This window comes from Pelobates fuscus, chromosome 3, assembly GCF_036172605.1.
Source record: "Pelobates fuscus isolate aPelFus1 chromosome 3, aPelFus1.pri, whole genome shotgun sequence".
NCBI classification, from domain to species: domain Eukaryota; kingdom Metazoa; phylum Chordata; class Amphibia; order Anura; family Pelobatidae; genus Pelobates; species Pelobates fuscus.
In genome coordinates this window covers 5,070,342-5,096,064 of record NC_086319.1, presented here as the reverse complement: position 1 = coordinate 5,096,064, position 25,723 = coordinate 5,070,342, and positions in this window count along the sequence as shown.

The window sequence follows — 25,723 nt, the reverse complement described above, 5'->3', positions numbered from 1 at the left end:
TACAGACACACAACCATACAAGCACACAGACATAATTATTCAGTCACACAGTCACAAAGATATACAGACACACAGTCATAAAATGCACACAATCAAACAAACACAGTCATACAATCTACACATACAGGTACATTGTCGTACAAACACAGACATACATTCATACAGACACAGGCACACACAAAAATACAGACATGAAGAAACATAGAGATTGTCATATAGATACATACATACACAGTGATACAGAGACATACATACGCAGACAGTCATAAAGAGACATACAGAAACATACATACACAGACAAACAAAGAACCCTGCACACTGATACCGTGTAAATGCTCCACAGTGGTAGATGCTCCGTGTCAGGCAGACATCGCTGGATCCACCAGTAAAGTCTTCAAAAGGAATAAACACAGGCAGCACTCCAATAGTAAGGATGGTATATTTATTGATAGGTGAACCACCCCAAAGAAAGTGTGACGTTTCGGCTCAGCAGACCCTTAATCATGCAATAAGGCTCTGCTGAGCCGAAACGTTGCACTTTCTTTGGGGTGGTTCACCTATCAATAAATATACCATTATTACTATTGGAGTGTTGCCTGCGTTTATTTCTTTTGAATACATACACAGATCATCATACAGAGACATACAGACTGTATGTCTCTGTATGACGGTCTGTGTATGTACAGAGGATGGCTAAAAGATAGATCCCCATCTGTCGTGCAACTTCAACAATGCTTTGAAAGCTGGGGCTCTACTGATTCCCCATGCTTGCAGGATTGTATTTAGCATGGAGCAGTATGTGTGTTTGACTGTAAGCATTTGTTTGTATATAGTGTTTGTGTTTGAATGCAAGCATGCATTTACGTGTAGTGTTGGTTTTTGAATGCAGGTGTGTGTTTATATATAATTTTGGTGTCTGATACAGAGGTGTGTTTGTATGTAGTGTTGACATTTGAATGCAGGGGTGTGTTTGTATGTAGTGTTGAAGTTTTTAATGCAGGTGTTTATTTGTGTGTAGTGTTGGTGTTTGAATGTTGAGATGTATGCACATATACACAAACATTGCCACACACGCACACACTGTGATACACATACACGAAGATACACACACTGACACACATGCAGATACACATATACACAAACTGATACACATTCCGATAGACAGACACACATATATAGATACACACAAACACTGACAGACATACAGATAAACACATACACAATGATAGACATACAGGTACACACACAGACACACTGACAGACATACACACACACAAAGACACTAACAGACAGACATACACACACACTGACACACTGACAGACATATAGATACACACAGACAGACAGACACACACGGACACTGACAGACAGAAACACGACACTGACAGACAGAAACACACACAGACACACTGACAGACATACAGGCACACTGACACACACTCACTGACAGACATACACACACATGCTGATAAAAATATACACTTTTCTAGCCATACACAGGAGGGTGGCTTACCTGGGATCCAGAGTGCTGCCTGAGGTAGTTGGGAGTTGTAGCTAGTCCTGCCCAGCCCCCCTCCTCTCTGCTCACTGGTCTCTGCTGCAGTCTTCTTGGGAGGAAGTCCTCCCATGCCGATGAGAAGGGGGCCGGCGGTAGCTCCGCCCCTGCTGGGCAGTCTGCGGCACTGCAGGTAGGCGCTCGGCCACGCTACAAGAAGTGACCGGTAGGAGAGGGGAGCTGTGCACTTCCCTCCTGCCGGCCAACTGGACATTTGCGCCCCCGGGCCGGTGCGCCCTAAGGCGGACGCCTGTGCCGCCTTATGGACGCGCCGGCCCTGAGTATAGATCAGGGTGTTGCAGTGGATGTGATCTACTTGGATTTTGCCAAGGCATTTGATACGGTTCCTCCCAATAGATTAGTGTTCAAACACAAGGAAATCGGTCTAGATGAAAATGCTTGTTCTTGGGTAGAACATTGGCTTAAAAACAGAGTATAAAGAGTTGTCGTTAATGATAAATTTTCAAACTGGACAGAGGTGGCATGTGGTGTCCCTCAGGGGTCTGTTCTGGGACCCCTTCTATTTAACATGTTTATAAATGATCTTGAAGACAGCATTGAAAGTCATGTTTCAGTGTTTGCAGATGACACAAAACTTTGTAAAATAATACAATGTGAGCAAGATATTACTTTGCTGCAGAGGGATTTAGATAGATTGGGGGACTGGGCACTAAAATGGCAGATGAAATTTAATACAGAAAAAACAATTGTGTGAGTTATAGGCGCTATTTTTGTGTAATAATTATTCAGTAATAGCAGCTAGTACACTTTGTGGGTGCTCCAAAAATCACCCACTATTGTGAGAAAGTACAAATGGGAACACACAGAGAAGATAGAGAGTGAGAAAAAACACCTCTACCACTCTGTGGGACAGTAGTGCAGCGCTGTACAATAAAATCAACTCACCCTATCTGAGTTGATTGGACAAATCGACTCGGTCACATATATTTGCATGTAAGAGGAAACAAAATAAAGGCTATATAGTGCAGAGTTGTCACAACCAGTGGGTGAGATTAAATGCAAAGTAATACACTCACATGCTTGTGAGCCTTTTTGGAAAACAGGCTCTAAAATCCTCAGCAGGTATGTTTTAGGGTAGCATACAAACCCCTTTTCCGATCTCCTCAGAGGTAGTGCTTCCAATATGCGTTATGGGGAAAGGAGACACAAAAGAATATACACTCTAAGTGAGATCTGTGTATCCAAAGCAAGGTATAAAGGTTTCACAGAATATGCTCACCTGGCTCAGAGCCTTCCAAAACTGGCTCTGAGTATATAAGTATATTGTCAAATAAGGGTGACAACTCCCTTGGAACCGGGCAGGAACTGAAGACTGGATCCAAATAGTAGTAAAAAATGCACAAAAAAGTGCCAATTTAATAAGGTTAAGAAAATAAACACATTAAAATTGTAAATTAAAAGTGCATGGATCCTCCGATACGCGTTTCACCTATCCTGTAGGCTTTTTCAATCGGCATAGTCTTTCTTCCTGGTTCCGGTATTTACGTCATCGTTGTGGCTCGCCCCTTTTGGTTTTCGTCCTATTGGGGTTGTCCGATCCGTCTAGCTCCTCCTCCTTACAGCTATTCCTCATGTGGTTGATTTCCTGAATCAATGTTATGTTACAAGCGGGTGGGCGGAACTACATTACCCAGAGTACCTTGCGGCTGCAAAGTTCTCTCACTTCCGGTGCGGCAGAGTCATCACTCCCATCATACTCAGCGGAAATTTTGTTTAAATATAACGAAAAAAGTCCCAAATTCAGTACAATCTCGTATGATAGCCCATAGAGGAAAGTGGGGGAAAAAAAGTGTTACCATATATACAGGGATAAGATACAGTTGTCAAAAAGGACGAACAAACATGACTCCATAACCCAAAACAACTTATTAAGCTGGGTCAATCTGCTGATATAGAGAACTGTTTTCTAAGGAGTGTATATAAAAATGTGTATATACAAAAGGTGAAAAATATATACAGTGTGTCAGATACACAATAAGGCAGAGACAGAGATGCGGTGGGTCACAAGAAATGACACAATTCAAAGTCTGCGTTCAGACCCTGTGGGGCCAGAGTGTTCAAATCAAAAATCCACCGCATCTCTGCCTGTCCCATTTTTTTGATCACATCATCTCCCCTCCAGTTCAAATGAACCTTCTGGATTGCAACAAAGGTTAGGCACCGTGGGTCACTACCATGGTGTTCTTTAAAATGTGCCGAAACGCTATGTTGCATAAATCCTTTTTGGATATTTCGGATGTGTTCATTTATCCTTATATAAAGGGGCCGCTTTGTTCTTCCTACATAATGTAAATTACATGTACACTTAAGTAGGTATATCACTTGTTTGGTATAACAAGTAATTAAACTTTTTATTGTGTATTCTTTTATACCCTGTGGATGTTTGAAGGTGGTTATATGTCTCTTCACACTGTTTGTCAGTCTACATGATATACACACTCCACAGCCGAAAAAAACATCTTTATGCAAGAAAGTTTTGGGTTGATTGTTAGTCTTTATATGGTTTTTGACTAGCTTTGAGGATAAACTTGGAGCTCCCCTGTATATCACCCTTGGTTGTTCCGGCAGTAAGTTATATAATAAAGGATCAGCCCTTAAGAGTGGCCAGAATTTTTTAATGATCTTTTTGACCTGCTTACTCTTTGAGTTAAAATTACATACAAAGGAAATATTTTCACTTCCATTATCTTTTGTATCCCTATATTCCAAAAGTGGCAGCCTGTCTTGAGACTTTACTTCCTCAATCGTATTTTGTAGGCTGCTGTTATTGTATCCCTTTTCTAAAAAGCGGCTCTTTAATTTTTCCGCTTGATTGCTGTATGTTGTTATATCGGTACAGTTCCTTCGTATTCAAAGGAACTGGGACCTTGGGATATTTAGGAGCCAGGGTGAGAAATGGCAGCTTTGAAGGTCTATATAATTATTGACATCCACCAGCTTGAAGTGCGTTTTAGTTTTTACAGCGCTTTCTTCAATATAAATGGTCAGATCAAGAAAGTTGACATTCCTCTTGCTGTAATCTACTGTTAAGTTGATCCCCCAATTGTTGAAATTTAAATATGCCAGAAATATCTTGAGACTTTCTTCCGGGCCATCCCACACAAAAAAAATATCGTCAATATAACGACGATAGGAAACGAGGTTTGCACACCAGTCTGCGTTATCAAAAATAAAAACTTGTTCCCATAGGGCCATAAAAAGATTCGCATAACTGGGTGCAAACCTCGTTCCCATCGCCGTACCGCAGATCTGCAAATAGAACTCATTTGAGAACCAGAAGAAATTGTTGCATAATATAAGGTGTATACCTTGAACAACAAAGTCTATCTGGTCCTGACGGTATAACTTTGACTCCTCCAAATAAAACCTTACTGCTTCCTCTCCTCTACTGTGGGGAATGATTGTATAAAGAGAGCTAACATCAGCCGTAACCAATATATAGCTCTCCTTCCAGGTTATATCTCGTAGAGTTTGGAGTATGCTGATAGTGTCTTTCAAGTGGCTTGGAGTCTGACGGACAAGAGGTTGCAGACAGTGGTCGATATATTCCGATAGTCTACTGGAAATTGAATTAATTCCAGAGACTATCGGACGACCCGGTGGCAGAGTGGAATGTTTGTGAATCTTTGGGAGGTGGTATATAGTACTGGGACCCTTGGATGCAGAATATTCAAATACCTATATTCTTGATCACTTAGGATCCCTTGGTCTCTGCCAACCTCAAAAAAATTTCTGAATTTCATTTCTATCTCATGGGCTGGATTGCCAGGGAGTCGGAGGTAGGTGGTCACATCGCTCACCAGCCTCATACCCTCCTGGAGATATTTCTCAACATCCATAACGACTATACCACCCCCCTTGTCCGCAGGTTTGATCACTATACTGTGATCTCTTTGTAACTCCTTTAAGGCTAGCCATTCTTTTTTGTTTAGATTCCTATTGGGTGTTTTAATTTTTATATTGTTGATTTCTTGCATAACTGCTTTTTCAAAACTTATCATTTCATCAGACTCTCTATCTTCTCTGTGTGTTCCCAGATGAAATTTAATGTAGAAAAATGCAAAGTTATGCACCTCTGCGTGGAACATGCACAGGAAACATATACCCTAAATAGAAGCGAATTAGGGATAACAACACACGAGAAGGACTTGGGAATTGTTATAGACAATAAACTAGGCCACAATGTGCAATGTCAATCAGCAGTGGCTAAGGCCAGTAAGGTATTGCTAAGGACAGGGCCGTCTTTAACGCGGGGCAAACGGGGCAGCTGCCCCGGGCCCAGTTGCACCTGGGGGGCCCAGAGCAGCTGCCCCGTGGGCCCCGCGATTTGCGCAGCCCCCCTTGGACCCGGCGGTGCGGCTGAACAGAGCCGCACCGGCCCGCACGCTGAGGAGGCTCCCCGGGTGGCTCATGCACTAAGGGCCACCCAGAGCAGGGGCCCGGTCTGGCACTGTGACGCTTAAACAGTGCGACCGGGCCCCTTCCTGTACCGGCGACGGAGAACACAGCCGCGCGGGAGGAGAATGGCAGGGAGGGGAGTTCCAGAGGAAAACTCCCATCTGCCTCAGCCTGCCACTGGACCCCAGGGAAACCACCCTCCAGGAAAAGGTAAGAACCTGGAGGGTGGCTAAATGTATGCTTGTGTGTAAGTATGTTTGTGTGTGTCAGTATGTCTGTCTGTGTATGTAAGTATGTGTGTGTGTATATGTCAGTAGACCTGTGTGTGTCAGTATGTCTGTCTATGTGTATGTCAGTATGCCTGTGTGTCAATACTTCTGTCAGTGTATGTGTCTGTGTGTGTCAGTATATCTGTCAGTGTATGTGTTTGTCTGTGTGTCAGTATATCTGTCAGTGTATGTGTGTGTGTGTATGTATGTCTGTGTGTGTCAATACGTCTGTCAGTGTATGTGTCTGTGTGTCAGTATATCTGTCAGTGTATGTGTCTGTGTGTGTATGTATGCCTGTGTGTGTGTGTCAATACGTCTGTCAGTGTATGTGTCTGTGTGTGTCTGTGTATGTCTGTGTGTGTGTGTGTGTGTGTGTGTCAATAAATCTGTCAGTGTATGTGCCTGTGTGTGTGTGTATGTATGTATGTATGTCTGTGTGTCAGTATGTCTGCCAGTATATATTTGTGTGTCAGTGTATGTGTGTGTCAGTATGTATCTGTGAATGTTTTAATGTCTGTCTGTGTGTATGTGCCAGTACGTCTGCCTATGTGTATGTCAGTATGCCTGTGTGTGTGTGTCAGTATGCCTGTGTGTGTGTGTCAATACGTCTGTGTGTGTCAGTATGTCTGCCAGTATATATGTGTGTGTCAGTGTGTATCTGTGAATGTTTTAATGTCTGTCTGTGTCTGTATGTGCCAGTACGTCTGTCAGTGTGATTGCACATTGGGCGTAATTGGGGGGAGGGATAGGAGGGGCAGGGCTCAGGGGGCCCAAGAAAATGCATTGCCCAGGGTCCTAATCATATTAAAGACGGCCCTGGCTAAGGACATTAATTCTCAGGATGAGAATATCATTTTGCCTCTTTATAAATCACTGGTAAGACCACATATTGAATATGCTGTGCAATTTTGGGAACCTGTTCTAAAGAAGGATATTATGGCACTAGAAAAAGTGCAGAGGCGGGCTACAAAATTAATAAAAGGAATGGAGCATTTTAGCTATGAGGAAAGGTTAACAAATTTAAACCTATTTAGTTTAGAAAAACGTTGCCTGAGAGGGGATATGATAACATTATACAAATATATTCGGGGCCAATACAAACCATTGTGTGGAAATCTATTCACAACCGGACTTTACATAGGACACGAGGTCATGCGTTTAGACTGGAAGAAAGAAGATTTTGTCTAAGGCAAAGGAAAGGTTTTTTTACTGTAAGAACAATCAGGATGTGGAATTCTCTGCCTGAAGAAGTGGTTTTATCAGAGTCCAAACAGCAACTAGATGCATACTTGCAAAAACAGAATATTCAAGGATATAATATTTCAATGTAGGGTAATAACTGCTTGATCCAAGGATAAATCTGACTGCCATTCTGGGGTCAAGAAGGAATTTTTTTCCTAGCTTGTTGGAAAATTGGAAGCACTTCAAACTGTTTTTTTTTGCCTTCTTTCGGATCAACAGCAAAAAACAAATGTGAGGAAGGCTGGGCTTGATGGACGCAAGTCTCTTTTCAGCCTATGTAAATATGTAATGTAACTATGTAACTATGTAACAAGGTGAGTAAAGTGAGCTGTGAGATCCTCCCCCTGTCACCAACCTGCATATTCTAATAAATGGGGAAATTGCTTTTTCAATCACTGTAAGGATTCACAGTAAAAAAAAAAATATATGGTTTTAGGAAATGGTGTGTGTTTTCATGTTTGCCTCCATGCGATTAGGAATCATGCAGGAGTTGTGAAATGTGTGGATAGAATTATTTGAAATATTCATTGAGGTGACTAATTCTATGACCAGGACAGAGAGACCAATATTTCCAGTTACTTAACAATATTCTTCTAAATCATAGTGTCCATAAACAATATATACAAACATACAATCTTTTGTTTCTGACACATTCTTTAACTGTCCATCTTTTAGGTGGTCCAGGAAGAGGCAGTGGATTTGGATCGGTGATGGACCTTGAGAATCTCCAGAGAAGTACAATGTTACGGCAATATTTAATTCTGCTTCCGAAACCACTTAACATTCCATAAATATCCGAAATAATATAAACTCCAGTCGGTCCCACGTTGGGAATATCACTGAGTTACAGTTAATCAGGCTGTGGTTGAGCCACATTTTGTGGAAGGCCAGGGCTGTCCTGCAGGTATTATTTGGCAACAGGAAGGGCATTATTGGCCAGTATATGTTCTAACTATTTCTGGTCTGTAGAAAAGTTCTGAAAATGAAGTGAATTTCTGGTTTCTGTGGCCCTACAGACAATGAGCCCCTGTTTGCTGGCTCACAGCTTTTTTATTTAGGTCTCTGCTTGCTTTGGGGAACCAACATGAATTACAGTTTTGTTCCTAGCCAAACTAAAGGCAGGTTTAACCCTCGCTGATCCTACGCTGTGTATATTGGCCCCTTTACAAGAAAGAACCACCTCGCTCATAGGGCACGCTTTGTTTTCTTTTCAGGAATACACATTGTGTCTGTTTAGATATTACCCCTAATACAAACATGAAACTGGCCAATGGGCTGTTTCTGTGCCCCTACACAGCATCGAGGCAAGCAACACAACTCCCAGCTATCAGCTGTTCTCTCTCAATCTGAATGTCAAACCTATTTTTTGCATATTTTCCAGGATAAACAAAGTCTCACCGATAAGGAAGACAACAAGGTTTGATTGAGGACTGATAATAAATCCATGCAGTAAAAATACACCAGGATAATCCTCTTCCAGTATACAAACTACTGGGGACAGGAACCCCCATGACTCTCATCCAACTAACAGGGACTGCAATCTCCATGGAATACAGGGAAATATAATGCCAAGGACTCCTAGCCAGCTACCGGTGAATATATTGTCTATGGATTTTTGCTAACAGCAGAATACCACAATCCTCGTAACTCTAAGCCAAATATTAGGTACTATAATCCTTGTAACTCTAAGCCAACTACAGGGTACTAAAATTACAGTGACTCTCAGACAGTGAATCGGTACTATAATTACCATGACTATCAGACAGTGAATGGGTACTATAATTACCATGACTCTCAGACAGTGAATCGGTACTATAATTACCATGACTCTCAGACAGTGAATCGGTACTATAATTACCATGACTCTCAGACAGTGAATCGGTACTATAATTACCATGACTCTCAGACAGTGGGTGGGTACTATAATTACCATGACTCTCAGACAGTGGGTGGGTGGGTACTATAATTACCATGACTCTCAGACAGTGAATGGGTACTATAATTACCATGACTCTCAGACAGTGAATCGGTACTATAATTACCATGACTCTCAGACAGTGAATGGGTACTATAATTACCATGACTCTCAGACAGTGGATGGGTACTATAATTACCATGACTCTCAGACAGTGAATGGGTACTATAATTACCATGACTCTCAGACAGTGAATGGGTACTATAATTACCATGACTCTCAGACAGTGAATGGGTACTATAATTACCATGACTCTCAGACAGTGAATGGGTACTATAATTACCATGACTCTCAGACAGTGAATGGGTACTATAATTACCATGACTCTCAGACAGTGAATGGGTACTATAATTACCATGACTCTCAGACAGTGAATGGGTACTATAATTACCATGACTCTCAGACAGTGAATGGGTACTATAATTACCATGACTCTCAGACAGTGAATGGGTACTATAATTACCATGACTCTCAGACAGTGAATCGGTACTATAATTACCATGACTCTCAGACAGTGAATCGGTACTATAATTACCATGACTCTCAGACAGTGAATCGGTACTATAATTACCATGACTCTCAGACAGTGAATGGATACTATAATTACCATGACTCTCAGACAGTGAATCGGTACTATAATTACCATGACTCTCAGACCGTGGGTCGGTACTATAATTACCATGACTCTCAGACAGTGAATCGGTACTATAATTACCATGACTCTCAGACAGTGAATCGGTACTATAATTACCATGACTCTCAGACAGTGAATGGATACTATAATTACCATGACTCTCAGACAGTGAATGGGTACTATACTTACCATGACTCTCAGACAGTGAATCGGTACTATAATTACCATGACTCTCAGACAGTGAATCGGTACTATAATTACCATGACTCTCAGACCGTGGGTCGGTACTATAATTACCATGACTCTCAGACAGTGAATCGGTACTATAATTACCATGACTCTCAGACAGTGAATCGGTACTATACTTACCATGACTCTCAGACAGTGAATCGGTACTATAATTACCATGACTCTCAGACAGTAAATCGGTACTATAATTACCATGACTCTCAGACAGTGAATCGGTACTATACTTACCATGACTCTCAGACAGTGAATGGATACTATAATTACCATGACTCTCAGACAGTGAATCGGTACTATAATTACCATGACTCTCAGACAGTGAATCGGTACTATAATTACCATGACTCTCAGACAGTGAATGGGTACTATAATTACCATGACTCTCAGACCGTGGGTCGGTACTATAATTACCATGACTCTCAGACAGTGAATCGGTACTATAATTACCATGACTCTCAGACAGTGAATCGGTACTATAATTACCATGACTCTCAGACAGTGAATCGGTACTATAATTACCATGACTCTCAGACCGTGGGTCGGTACTATACTTACCATGACTCTCAGACAGTGAATGGGTACTATAATTACCATGACTCTCAGACAGTGAATCAGTACTATAATTACCATGACTCTCAGACAGTGAATCGGTACTATAATTACCATGACTCTCAGACAGTGAATGGATACTATAATTACCATGACTCTCAGACAGTGAATCGGTACTATAATTACCATGACTCTCAGACAGTGAATCGGTACTATAATTACCATGACTCTCAGACAGTGAATCGGTACTATAATTACCATGACTCTCAGACAGTGAATCGGTACTATAATTACCATGACTCTCAGACAGTGAATGGATACTATAATTACCATGACTCTCAGACAGTGAATCGGTACTATAATTACCATGACTCTCAGACAGTGAATGGGTACTATAATTACCATGACTCTCAGACAGTGAATGGGCACTATACTTACCATGACTCTCAGACAGTGAATCGGTACTATAATTACCATGACTCTCAGACAGTGAATCGGTACTATACTTACCATGACTCTGAGACAGTGAATCGGTACTATACTTACCATGACTCTCAGACAGTAAATCGGTACTATAATTACCATGACTCTCAGACAGTGAATCGGTACTATACTTACCATGACTCTCAGACAGTGAATGGATACTATAATTACCATGACTCTCAGACAGTGAATCGGTACTATAATTACCATGACTCTCAGACAGTGAATCGGTACTATAATTACCATGACTCTCAGACAGTGAATCGGTACTATACTTACCATGACTCTCAGACAGTGAATGGGTACTATAATTACCATGACTCTCAGACAGTGAATGGGTACTATAATTACCATGACTCTCAGACAGTGAATGGGTACTATAATTACCATGACTCTCAGACCGTGAATGGATACTATACTTACCATGACTCTCAGACAGTGAATGGGTACTATAATTACCATGACTCTCAGACAGTGAATCGGTACTATAATTACCATGACTCTCAGACAGTGAATGGGTACTATAATTACCATGACTCTCAGACAGTGAATGGGTACTATAATTACCATGACTCTCAGACAGTGAATCGGTACTATAATTACCATGACTCTCAGACAGTGAATGGGTACTATACTTACCATGACTCTCAGACAGTGAATGGGTACTATAATTACCATGACTCTCAGACAGTGAATCGGTACTATACTTACCATGACACTCAGACAGTGAATCGGTACTATACTTACCATGACTCTGAGACAGTGAATCGGTACTATACTTACCATGACTCTCAGACAGTAAATCGGTACTATAATTACCATGACTCTCAGACCGTGGGTGGGTACTATAATTACCATGACTCTCAGACAGTGAATGGGTACTATAATTACCATGACTCTCAGACAGTGAATCGGTACTATAATTACCATGACTCTCAGACAGTAAATCGGTACTATAATTACCATGACTCTCAGACAGTGAATGGGTACTATACTTACCATGACTCTCAGACAGTGAATGGGTACTATAATTACCATGACTCTCAGACAGTGAATCGGTACTATACTTACCATGACTCTCAGATAGTGAATGGGTACTATACTTACCATGACTCTCAGACAGTGAATGGGTACTATACTTACCATGACTCTCAGACAGTGAATGGGTACTATAATTACCATGACTCTCAGACAGTGAATCGGTACTATAATTACCATGACTCTCAGACAGTGAATCGGTACTATACTTACCATGACTCTCAGACAGTGAATCGGTACTATAATTACCATGACTCTCAGACAGTGAATGGGAACTATAATTACCATGACTCTCAGACAGTGAATGGGTACTATACTTACCATGACTCTCAGACAGTGAATGGGTACTATAATTACCATGACTCTCAGACAGTGAATGGGTACTATAATTACCATGACTCTCAGACAGTGAATGGGTACTATAATTACCATGACTCTCAGACAGTAAATCGGTACTATAATTACCATGACTCTCAGACAGTGAATGGGTACTATAATTACCATGACTCTCAGACAGTGAATGGGTACTATAATTACCATGACTCTCAGACAGTGAATCAGTACTATACTTACCATGACTCTCAGACAGTGAATCAGTACTATAATTACCATGACTCTCAGACAGTGAATGGGTACTATAATTACCATGACTCTCAGACAGTGAATCGGTACTATAATTACCATGACTCTCAGACAGTGAATGGGTACTATAATTACCATGACTCTCAGACAGTGAATGGGTACTATAATTACCATGACTCTCAGACAGTGAATGGATACTATAATTACCATGACTCTCAGACAGTGAATGGGTACTATAATTACCATGACTCTCAGACAGTGAATGGGTACTATAATTACCATGACTCTCAGACAGTGAATGGATACTATAATTACCATGACTCTCAGACAGTGAATGGGTACTATAATTACCATGACTCTCAGACAGTGAATGGGTACTATAATTACCATGACTCTCAGACAGTGAATGGGTACTATAATTACCATGACTCTCAGACAGTGAATGGGTACTATAATTACCATGACTCTCAGACAGTGAATGGGTACTATAATTACCATGACTCTCAGACAGTGAATCGGTACTATAATTACCATGACTCTCAGACAGTGAATCGGTACTATAATTACCATGACTCTCAGACAGTGAATGGGTACTATAATTACCATGACTCTCAGACAGTGAATGGGTACTATAATTACCATGACTCTCAGACAGTGAATGGGTACTATAATTACCATGACTCTCAGACAGTGAATCGGTACTATAATTACCATGACTCTCAGACAGTGAATCGGTACTATACTTACCATGACTCTCAGACAGTGAATCGGTACTATACTTACCATGACTCTCAGACAGTGAATGGGTACTATAATTACCATGACTCTCAGACAGTAAATCGGTACTATAATTACCATGACTCTCAGACAGTGAATCGATACTATAATTACCATGACTCTCAGACAGTAAATCGGTACTATAATTACCATGACTCTCAGACAGTGAATCGATACTATAATTACCATGACTCTCAGACAGTGAATGGGTACTATAATTACCATGACTCTCAGACAGTGAATGGGTACTATAATTACCATGACTCTCAGACAGTGAATGGGTACTATAATTACCATGACTCTCAGACAGTGAATGGGTACTATAATTACCATGACTCTCAGACAGTAAATCGGTACTATAATTACCATGACTCTCAGACAGTGAATCGGTACTATAATTACCATGACTCTCAGACAGTGAATCGGTACTATAATTACCATGACTCTCAGACAGTGAATCGGTACTATAATTACCATGACTCTCAGACAGTGAATCGGTACTATACTTACCATGACTCTCAGACAGTCATGTCTAATAAACAGTGAGCAGCCTGTGATGCAGCCACGGCTCAAATAGGATCGGAGTTTCATTCATTAGAATGAAATTCCGATACGAACAAAGTCCCGTATTTTGTCCTAACACGAAAGTTTCCCCCTGGACAACTTGGGAAGGGGGAGCATGACTGCTGCACATGAATAAGGGGCTGGATTATAAAATGATACAAGGTTGCAAAGTGGTCAGTTTGGTAAGAGGCTGGGGGAGGAGACTCACCAGTCAGCAGAGACAAGGGAGAGGAGAATACTGACTTTTACATTTGTTCAGTTTTGTCCTGAAGATTTCTGCAAGCAAAAGGAAATAAAATAAGTTGTTAGGCTGACCAGAGGCCTCTGAGACCCTGTGTAACACCCCTTCCAGTATGACTACCACAACACTGATGGCTGACTCCGACCTGGTAAGGCTCCTGGAGGCCTAACAGGCATCCCACAGGCCGGGGGCGCTGGAGGCCCTGGTATCAGGCGTGGGAACGACCTTGGGGACCACAGGGACAACGGATGAGGTTGCGGTGGCTGGCGGACGGAGGGCCAGGCGGTCCTGGCCTCCGTCGCATTTATCCCCCAGTCCAGTGAGGAGAGGTGATCGGTGGCGACAAGGGAGCCAGGGGGTCGCCGGCAGCGGTGAGAGGACATCGCCAGCGGTAGCCGCGGGGCGCAGGTGACAGTCCAAACGAGGAGGAGCAGGTGAGGCCCAAGATGGCGGCCCCAGCAATGGCGGCAAGCCCGCCAGAAGATCGCGCAGTCCGCGTGAGTCTTTTCCGGCCGGAGCGAAAATGTCGACATCACGCACGCGAGGAGGTCAGGGATAAAATAATCAGGGGTGAGTTTATAGATGTGTTAACCCTGGTTCCCCCTGACCGGGAATCTGTGGACAGACCGCAGCGCGGGGAGTCGGCGGAGGGTAAATAAGGTAAGATTCCACGCACCTTTGGAAACTGGCTCCAAGGGTTCATGGTATATGCGAGTATAGTGTCTCAAGGAGCTTCCCAGGGAAGGCCCCGGCACTGTTCGGTTATGTGGATCTTATTTGGGGGCGTACAAGTTTATGGGGGGCCAATGTTGGTGTCGCTACGACCAGCAATTTTCCCTTTTCCTGGTGCGTCGGCAGGGGCACGCAAGGGCGTGTGCTGGCTCTTTAGAGAGAGCCACTGCAGGTGGTTCGGAGCTTGCAGGTTTAAACATGAGTGTTCCCATTGCAGAGGGTCTCACCCAGCATTGCGTTGCTTCAAGAAAGGTAAACAAGGTCAGCGTTCGTCAAGAGATGACACGCCCTTGCTGGGGAGCGTGGTAAGGATGCGGCCGTGGCTCGACCGGTAAACTGGCGGGCAGCTGAGATTTGTTGGACAGGTTTGCCGTGGGATTCGGGATTCCGTTTGTACATTCAGATTCCCCTTCCCTCTCCAGTAATTTGAAGTCTGTGCTGGGAAAAGAAGACATTTTAGCGGAGAAGTTGGACAAGGAAGTGCAAAGGGGGCGCATGGCTGGCCCGTTCACGGTTCTTTCCTTTCACAATTTATGAGTCTCTCCATTGGGCTTGGTGCCCAAAAAAGGATTCCGTGGCCTTTTGGCTCATTCACTACCTGTCGTACCTGGCGGGCGGGTCGGTGAAAGATGATATTGATAAAGAGGTGTCCCGCGTTAGGTACGCATCGTTTGACAGGGCTCTTGAATTGCTTAGGGAGGCCGGAAGCCGGGGCTTTGCTAGCGAAGTCTGATATTGAATCAGCTTTCTGGTTCCTTCCGGTGCATCCTGAATGTTTTCATTTACTAGGTTGCCAGTTTAAGGGTTCGTTCTTTTTGAACGTGTTTGCCTATGGGCTGTGCTATTTCATGTTCATACTTTGAGATGTTCGCCTCATTTCTCGAATGGGTGGCTGGCTGTTTGTCCATTATGCTCTATTTGGACAATTTTTTGTTCGTGGGAGCTCGGGGGTCGGTCACATGCGTCCGTCTATGGGAGTCATTTAGGAAGGTCTCGTGGACTTTGGGTTCCCCTGGCAGAGATCAAGACAGTGGGGCCAGTGGAGGTCCTCTCCTATCAGGGCATAGAAATTATAGCTCGTTCATGGTCTTTCAGCTGCCGGAAGGGAAGCTGGAGCAATTACTCAGGTTGGTAGATATGGTGAAGGGTGCGCTAAAAAAATAAAAAATAAATAAAATAAAAGGCAGCTGAGGCAAATCCAGGTGCTTTTGGGTCACCTCATGTGCTCTCTATGAGACGGGCGTTCTGTAGGAGTCAGCTCTTTCACATAGGTCGGGTATCCAGTCAGCTGCAGGATGATCTGCAGACGTGGAGTTCCTTCCTCGGTACGTATAATGGTCAGTCGTGTTGGTTGCGTCCTGCTACGTCATATACGGATCTCAAGCTGTTCACGGATGCCTCAGGGTCTGTGGGGTTTGGCGCGTACTTCCACGGTCGCTGGTGCATAGACGCATGGCTGCTTGCGTGGAAGGAGAGTAAGCTAAAGGGCAACCTTGCGTTTCTGGAGCTCTTCCCCATAGTAGTGGCAGTGGAGCTGTGGGAAGAAGGGCTCTCGAATAGGAAGGTGGTAGTGCGCACGGACAACATTACATGGTAGTGCGCATGTAATTAATCGGTCTACCTCTGCGTCGCATCTGCTTAGGCGGTTAGTGCTCTTGAGCCTGCGTCATAATGTGGGGATTTTAGCGTGTCATGTTCCAGGCGTGCTGAATGTCATCACCGACCCCCTTTCTCGGTCAGTGGGACCGGTTTCGGGAGACGGCGCAGACGGGGGAGCAATGTCCTCGAGAGTTAGGGGACCTGATGTCTGACAATTGAGGAGGTTGGCTAGGGGATCCCTATCAGAGTCAACCTGGAGGTCCTATACAGAGATATGGCGGTGTTGGTTTGTCATCAGGTCGGAAAAGGGCTTGTCGACAGCGGCGGGTAGGCTGCGTGTGATGCTGGAACTCTTGGAGTCGCTAAGCGCGGCTGGTAAGTCTGTAGCGGTTGCGAGTCGCAACTTGTCTGCTCTCTCCTTTTTGTGTCAATGGTTCGGGTGGGAGGAGGTCTCCAAGGTATTTGGCTTTTCTCGTGTGGTGGAAGGATGGATGCAATGTCGACGACCGGACTCTCGTAGGCCGATCTCATTTGAGATACTGGGGAAGCTGTTGTCCTTCCTTTCTCAGGTGTGCTCGCCTGCATATGAGGTTTACTGTGCTTTTTCGGAGCGCTGCGGATTTGAGAATTGGTAGCACCCAGGGCCTCGACGCACTCGCGGTTGGTGGCTCAGGGATTTGGAGCTGTCAGCATCGGGCATAGTGCTCCGTATACGATGGTCAAAGACAGATCAGGCAGGCGAAGGGGCTCAGGTTCGTATCGGAGTTACGGGGGGTGTATACTGCCCAGTTTTGCTAGTGATGGAGTTCCTCCGGTTTCTGGGTCAAAGGGAGGGGTCCCCTTTTGGTTCACCAGGATGGTACGTCGCTGAGTCGATTCCAGTTCTCTTGGATTCTGTAGGTATGCAGACCCTACCCAGTACACGTCACATTCCTTACGTATAGGTGCGGCGACGCAGGCGAGTCGGACAGGTCTCCCTGCAGAGGCATTAAAACGGCTAGGAGATGGAAGTCGGGCCGGTATCAGCTATATGTATGCCCGCATATGTTATGATAGTTTAGCAATTTCCCCTTCTCTCTCCCCCCTCTTCCCTTCCCTCAATTTGTTAGTTATGTGATTCCCGGATGTAGGGTTGTTATGTCTGTTCCTTCATTCTAGACAGGAGTCTGTGCTTCGTATGGATAATAGGGCTCTACTATGTGTATGGGGCAGCCCGGCACGCGGTAGACAGAGTGTATGGCCGTAACTGGAGTTTTCCCCATGAGTCAGTTTGGGTACGTTGGAGGGGGTTAAGGGTATTACGCTGGGACCAAATGTACTCTGAATGTCTTCAATTAAGCCGCAGCTTCTCCAGTCCAGTCATCCTGGTATTGCACGCAGGCGGGAATAACATTGGCCGCCGGCGGTCGGTCGATCTCATCCAGGCCATGAAGCAAGATGTTGTCGCACTGCTTTGCTCTTTTAAAGGACTTGATTGTAGTTTGGTCAGAAATCATCCCTCGCCCAGTATGGCGGGCGAGCGCACATGGCAGAGGCTTGGAGAGATGTAGGAGGAAGGTCAACATGACGGTCTCTAGATTTATCAGCGCACCGGGGGAGTTGTAGTACGCCACTTTGAGCTGGAAGGAGATAATGCTAATTTGATGCAGGGGGATGGCATACATTTACCGGTAGGCTTGGGCATATTCGATGTGGGACTCCAGTCAGGAGTCGGGGGCTGTCGGCGGGGGGCGCGATGCCGGCGCGCAGTAAGGCACGCGAGGAGGGCATCGCGGTGGCGGTATCCTGGACAGCGCAAAGAAAAGGTTAAGACGAAGAGTCACTTTGGGGAGATGACAGCCCGCATGGGAGCTGATGGCGGAGTGCCGGCTGTTTAGTCTCATGGAAAAAATGTTGGGGGAACGGTCTGTTGGGCAACCGCTCAACAGCTGACAGATTGGATAATGTTAAAAGTGATACATTTAATAAAGCTGTGGCCGTTGCCCTTATCCACTAAGAAGGTGTCTGATGTGTTATTGGGGGGCAACGGTGGGGACATGGATTATGGGTCAGCAGTCATGAACAAACTGTTCTCATTCTGTTAGGACGCAATTCGGCAGTTTCGCTGGCGTTTTGTCTAAGTGACAGGATGTTTGGGAAAAGTGAAAGGAAGCATCGTGGGAACAGGGAGAAAAGCTTAGAATTGTGGGAAAATTTCTCTGACCATGGGAAATGAAGTACACTTTGCTCCTCCGCTGGTCAGAGATGGTCAGGCGTAGGAAACCTCCATACGACAAGTAGTCCCTACTTTGTCTTATGTTTTAAAGAAAACTAGAGCAGACCGGAAGAAATGAAGAACAGATCCTGACAGAGGGAGAGAAGAGGAATCGATTAAAGAGAGGTAAGTTCGGCATTACAGCGCCGCTTTAATGGCAGGTATTAGTCAGTAAACACAATGTCCTCATGTCTAGGGGGTGAAAGAGTACAGAATATTCCCCTTCCCCACCTGATGTGTGCCTTTGGTTCATTCCCCCGAGCTTGGCCGAGCATGCACTAAGATACGCAAGCGTAACCCCATTTAAAGATTTTTAGGGGATTATAGGGTGCTCTGCAGCACAGAGAGTTAGGAAATTTAGGGTTGAAATAATGTTACTGTGACACACTGCTCTGAAACCCTGTTATTTTTCTAAGCCCAAATTATTTTCCCTTGGATTCGGTAGTTCTATTGACCGAACGCAGACCAACCCTGGCTCATTATCTTCAAAGAAACCACAAAAATAAGTGCTCTCACTGGGCGGCCGCCGTTTGTATAACCGAAAGACACGTGCGCTGGAAAATGGCGTCCGTCTTCTCTCCAGAACGCAGGCAGAGGTACTTGGTCATCGAGTGTCTGGAACGCTAAGATAAATACTCTAATTCGTGAAGCTCGGTGAATTTGTATCGCCGCCTGCTTGTGTTCCCAACAAGCCACTCAAACAATGCTCTGAACCAGACATGTATAAAACTGGGATTTGGGGGAACACTCAAACAATGCTCTGAACAAGGCAACAAAAACTGGGATTTGGGGTAACACTCAAACAATGCTCTGAACAAGGCAACAAAAACTGGGATTTGGGGGAGCACTCAAACAATGCTTTGAGCAAGTCATAGAGCAAGTCACTGCTTACTAGAAAGGATGGCGAGAGAAGCGGTATATTTCCCCGTTACTCACAACAGAACTTTCCCACACTGGGAGATGTCTCCTGTATGAAGGGATCAGTGGAGTTCCTTTGATGAAGACCGGGTGGCAGACAGATAGTCAGTAGCTGCTTTGCTGAAAATCTCGGCTTGTTGACAGGTTCTGCCCCATTCTTGACGAGCTTACGTGTCTACGCATTTCTCCGTTCACAGACGGCTTCGTCAGGACGTAATGTGCCGAAGTCCTTTCCCACTGTCGGAAGTTTTTATAAAGCTAGTCCTGCCTGTAATTGGTGCAATCTACCAGACTCTATTTGCATACGTGGGGCGTCCAAAGAGAACATCAGGATCGGCAAGCATATCATATTGGCAATAAATAGCTGCTTCACCATCGTTCAAAATGGGCATATTACTTATAATACAAAACCATGTAGCAGTGATATGTTCATTCACAATTACAACATTGCTTTTACATAGAAAACATAATTCAAATCTAAATTCAATTACAATACATTTAAAATCCAGCTGATTCATTTCTTTTTAATGCCTAGTTAATTCCGTATAAAAAGGAGAGAAAAAGAACATATCGTATAGTCCATCGCCCTCATAACTGTGAATCATTAAAGTGGCATAGTGACATGCTTATACTATCATATATATTATATAGAATATGGTGCACTTCATTCTCCATACATTCATTAACAGTAGGATCGGGATCTAGGTGGATATTTATAGCATTCTCTCTATTATAGTGCCCTTAAAGAGATATTACATTTAAAGATAGAAAATAGAAAATATATATCTAAATAATGATACAAATATATACAAAAGTAAATCTATTCTAAAAAATGACAGATCTCAAAATCATTCTTCAATCCATTAGGAATGAGAGTGTTTAATTCCAATATCCACCTCATCTCCGTACGTTTCCAATTATGCCCCAAATCGGCTAATGAACGTGTTAGCACATAGCGGTTTGTACTGACCCTGTATATAACTGAATAGTGCTATTATACCCCCTGAGGTGAGCCTCACCTCATCACTAATGTTTTCCATCCCCCTTACTAGTTTTGTAGCTTGCCTGTGTACTTTTTCTAGTTCTGCAATACCCTCCTTTGAAACTGGTGTCCAACATTGCACCACATATTCAATGTTGGGTCTTCCATTGATTTGAAAAGATGCACAATTATATTTGGATCATGTTAATCAAAACCCCTTTTTACAACAGATTGTTTAAATACACTTTTGCTTTTTTTAGCAGAAGCACAATTTAATTTGTCTCCCACATTGGAATTAGTGTGAGTCCCACCGATACTGGAGTACTGTGACGTAATTAATATGAACCCCACCGATATTGGGGTACTGTGATGTAATTAGTGTGAGTCCCACCGATACTGGGGTACTGTGATGTAATTAGTGTGAGACCCACCGATACTGGAGTACTGTGACATAATTAATATGAACCCCACTGATATTGGGGTACTGTGACGTAATTAGTGTGAGTCCCACTGATATTGGGGTACTGTGACGTAATTAGTGTGAGTCCCACCGATATTGAGGTACTGTGATGTAATTAGTGTGAATCCCACCTATATTGGGGTACTGTGTTGTAATTAGTGTGAGTCCCATCGATATTGGGGTACTGTGATGTAATTAGTGTGAGTCCCACCGATACTGGAGTACTGTGACGTAATTAATATGAACCCCACTGATATTGGGGTACTGTGACGTAATTAGTGTGAGTCCAGGGCTGGACTGGGAGAAAAATTCGGCCCGGCATTTTTTTATCACGGCGGCCCACTAAGAAGGGGGCGGGGCAGAGAGGGAGTGTTTCGTCATCATTAATGACAAACACGCCCCCTCTCAAAGTGAGCATGTTGGTTCAATGCTCTTCCAGGGCAGACCATACGCAGAACTCTGCTGAAGAGCTCTAGCATGAGAAAAAAGCCCTGTATTTGTTCTGCATGGTGCAAGCAAATTTAATAACATGCTTGCACTTTGTTTCCTTGCAACTTGTCTCTGGTGTCTCTATAAATGGATACCAGGAGATAAAAGGGCCAGGAAAGAGTATTGTGTATGTGTTTGGAGCCTGCTTGTGGTATTGCGTGTGTGTAGAGTGAGCTGATTGTGGTGTGGTATTGTGTAATAAGGTCAGTTTTAGTAGTGTTGTGTTTTTGGTGTAATGTAATGCATATATGGCTAGGGGCTGTAGAGAATGTAAGTGTGTGCATACAGGCTATAGTGTGTGTGTATAGGTGATGTAGTGTTTGTAGGGGTTGTAGAATGTGTTTGTTTACAATGAAACTGTGGTGGAATCTCGGTAAAAATTAATTTAGTAGGCCGAGATTACCACGTGGCATGTGTACGTGCATATGCTGACGTATCGATCAGTTGGTTGCACGAGGCAAGATACGATCAGTAGTGTACGGAGCATGTGCAAGAATACAGGATGTAGTATTCCCCTCCTCCATTGTGCTGGACAAGCCATGCGGTCAAGCAGGAAGTTAATTCTTATTTGTATTGATTGGTCAAGAGAATGTGCGGGTGGAGCTTAATATGGGAGGAGTTATGTGCCTATATAAGGAGCCTGTACTATTGTCCGGGGCTCAGAACTTGCTGTATTTTGGTGACGTTGGTCCCTCTGAGTCCCGATCGGTGATCCAATAAAGAATCTCTTCCTTCCTGAAGAAACCTGTGTCCATCTCTCTGTGCTTTGCTTCCGTCAGTTTCTCCGGTATCATTTGGTGCATTGGCCGGGAAGCTCATCGTTCAACGGTAGCTGAGAGGCAGAGGCGTGAGACGGTCTATCTTTGCCCACGTTCTCTACGGCTGCACCCCTGAACTTCTGCGTGGACCTCCCTTCGTCTCGGCGCCACTGGTCTGTTGTCCAGGAGATCATCGGCCTCTACGTGAGAAGTGCTGGGGTGTCCCCGTCGATGAGTGTGAACTCAGGTTCAGGAACGAGGAGGTAAGACAACTGCTGTTTTAGACGGCAGACCCACTAGGGGTATACCGATTGTGCGGTAGGCCCATAAGGGGTTATTTGTGTATGGAATCTGCCCCCTCTGTCGGAGGGAAGGAGCGAAGGCGCACCGCTCAATCGAACGCTCTTTAGTCAGACCGTTTGATTTGGTTAGTCAGGCGGGGTCCTGTGTAAATAGCCCTAGCCGGACACCGGTGTCTTGTCTAGACTAGCGTTCTAGGGTGTATATTACGTTCGCTAGGTCGGAGGGACCGGGAGACTAAGCGGCGTCTGTGTAAATTCGGTTCGCTAGCTCTCAACCTATCTTGGCTAAGTGGGAAGGCGTGTAAATTTGGAACCCACTAGATTTTTGATAGTGCGACTAAGAGGCGTCTGTGTAAATTCGGTCCTCTAGCTCGCTATATGTGGTGCTTGGGCAGTGTGGCTAACCAAAACGGATGTAGATAGTTTTAGGTAGTCCATTCAAGGTACTGGCCAATAGTTTAGTTGGGAATTGTAAATGTGTTAAAGATTGTTTAGTAAAGTGTATATCTTGTTAGATAGCGCGAGCTCAGCCGTCTAGCGAGAGTGTTAATAGTGTGTTGCTGTATTATAGTGCACGGTACCATAACCCTGTATATTTACTGACACTGTATATAAGTACTAATTATTGTCGTCTATTGCATGTTTAACACCATAACCACTAATAATTGTATTGTGACCTTAAATTGTGCTTTGACCTATGCTAACCGTACTGTAACCGCTATTTGTAAAAGACGATGTTACTGGGGTGTGTTATAGACGGGTAATTCGTATATAGAGAATTATAGCGTGGGTGACTGTATAGTTTCGCCAAAGGGCATAATATTGATTATATAGTGACTGGTGTAACAGCTGTGTGTGTACGGGAATTCCCTGAGTGTTTATTGTGTTATTGTGTACGTTTCACTTGGTAACTGTACCACGTGGTGCGGTTGCCAGAGGAAACGGGTGTGACTGTTGAATAGTATTCGTTGTCAACGACGTTCCATTGATAAGTATGGGCGCGTCGCAGTCAACGATTCCGGATCCCTTAGGCTGTATGGTGAAGAATTTTAAAAAGGGATTCAAAACATGTGATTTTGGGGTTAAAATGTCTCCTGTACGTTTGGTCACTTTGTGTACTAGGGAGTGGCCTACTTTGGTTGCGGCATTGCCGCCACGTGGTAGTTTGGATCCAACTCTGGTACAGCGCTTACACGTGGCTGTATCGGGTAGGCCTGAACTTTACGGGCAGTTTCCTTATATTGATTGTTGGAGACAGGCCGTAAATGACTCGCCAAAATGGATTCAGACATGCCACGAGGAGCAATGTCGCCTCATGGTAGCTAGGACTTGTTTGTCCACTAGGACTGGTGTTAGGCCCATTTTGGACACGCCCCCTGAGTCCGAGATCCCTTTGCCGCCCCCTTACTTTCCTTTAAGAGGAAGTGATGCGAATGCAGGAAGTCCTGCACCCCTTCCCCCATCCACTTCCGCTTCCGCTTCCTCCTCCAGTACAGAATCCACCCCCTCTCGTACTAAATCTCCCCTTCCGGAACCAGAACCAACCCCCATTAGATCTGAATATCCTGATTTGGCGCCACTTCAGACTTCCGGTCAAGCTTCTTCTAGCTCGGCTCGAAGTGTTTTATTTACTAATTTTTCCCAAAACCAAGCTCCCACATCCTCATGTTTTATTACCCCCCGACCGGAACCTCTAACTGACGCCCCTCTACGTAGCCCCATACTAACCCGACAACTGACCGGTACCCAACAATTAAAACATTATCAGATGCCTCTTCGTCTGAATCCCGGGTCAGCCTATATTGATGCCGCAGGTCAAATGGCACATGCTGACCCAGTCTTCGTATATGTCCCGTTCACGACAACCGATCTCTTGAATTGGAAGACCCACAATTCCTCGTATACTGAGAAACCACAAGCTATGACTGATCTGTTCACCTCAATAGTTCAGACACATAACCCGACATGGGCTGATTGCCAGCAGTTATTAATGACTTTGTTTAACAATGAGGAAAGGACAAGGATTAATCAAGCGGCCATTAAAGCGCTAGAGGATAGAGCCCGTGCTTTGAATCAAGCCAATCCAGCAGCATGGGCCGCAACACATTATCCTAACACCGATCGTGCTGATATGGTTCAACTCAACTATACATGAACAGGGAAACAGAAAGTAAGAAAGAGGAAGAACGCAAGATGCGAAGAAAGGCAGATATGCTAGCGGTAGCGATCGCAGGCGCAGATAGACGGGGCCCAGATAGAGGCGATAGTAAGTGGAATGAGGAACCTCTAAGTAGAAATCAGTGCGCATACTGTAGAGAAGAAGGGCATTGGAGAAATGAGTGTCGCGAAGAGAACAGTATGAGAGAGACAGACCTAGGACAGGTTATGGAAACTTTAGAGGCAGAGCGAGAGGTAGAGGAGGCCCCGGAGGGAGCAATGGGAACAGAGGAAGTGTTAGGGAAGATAGGTATTTCCCAGCAGCGCAAAGGTCCCGCGATAGAGAAGGTAGGGACTTTGTAGCATTGGCTGACACGGTCATGGAGGACTATTGATACCGACCGGGCTCCATCCCCCTTGGTCGAGCGGAGCCTATGGTCGATGTATCAATAGGGGGAAAAAGGAGTGCGTTCATGATCGACACTGGTGCTGAACATT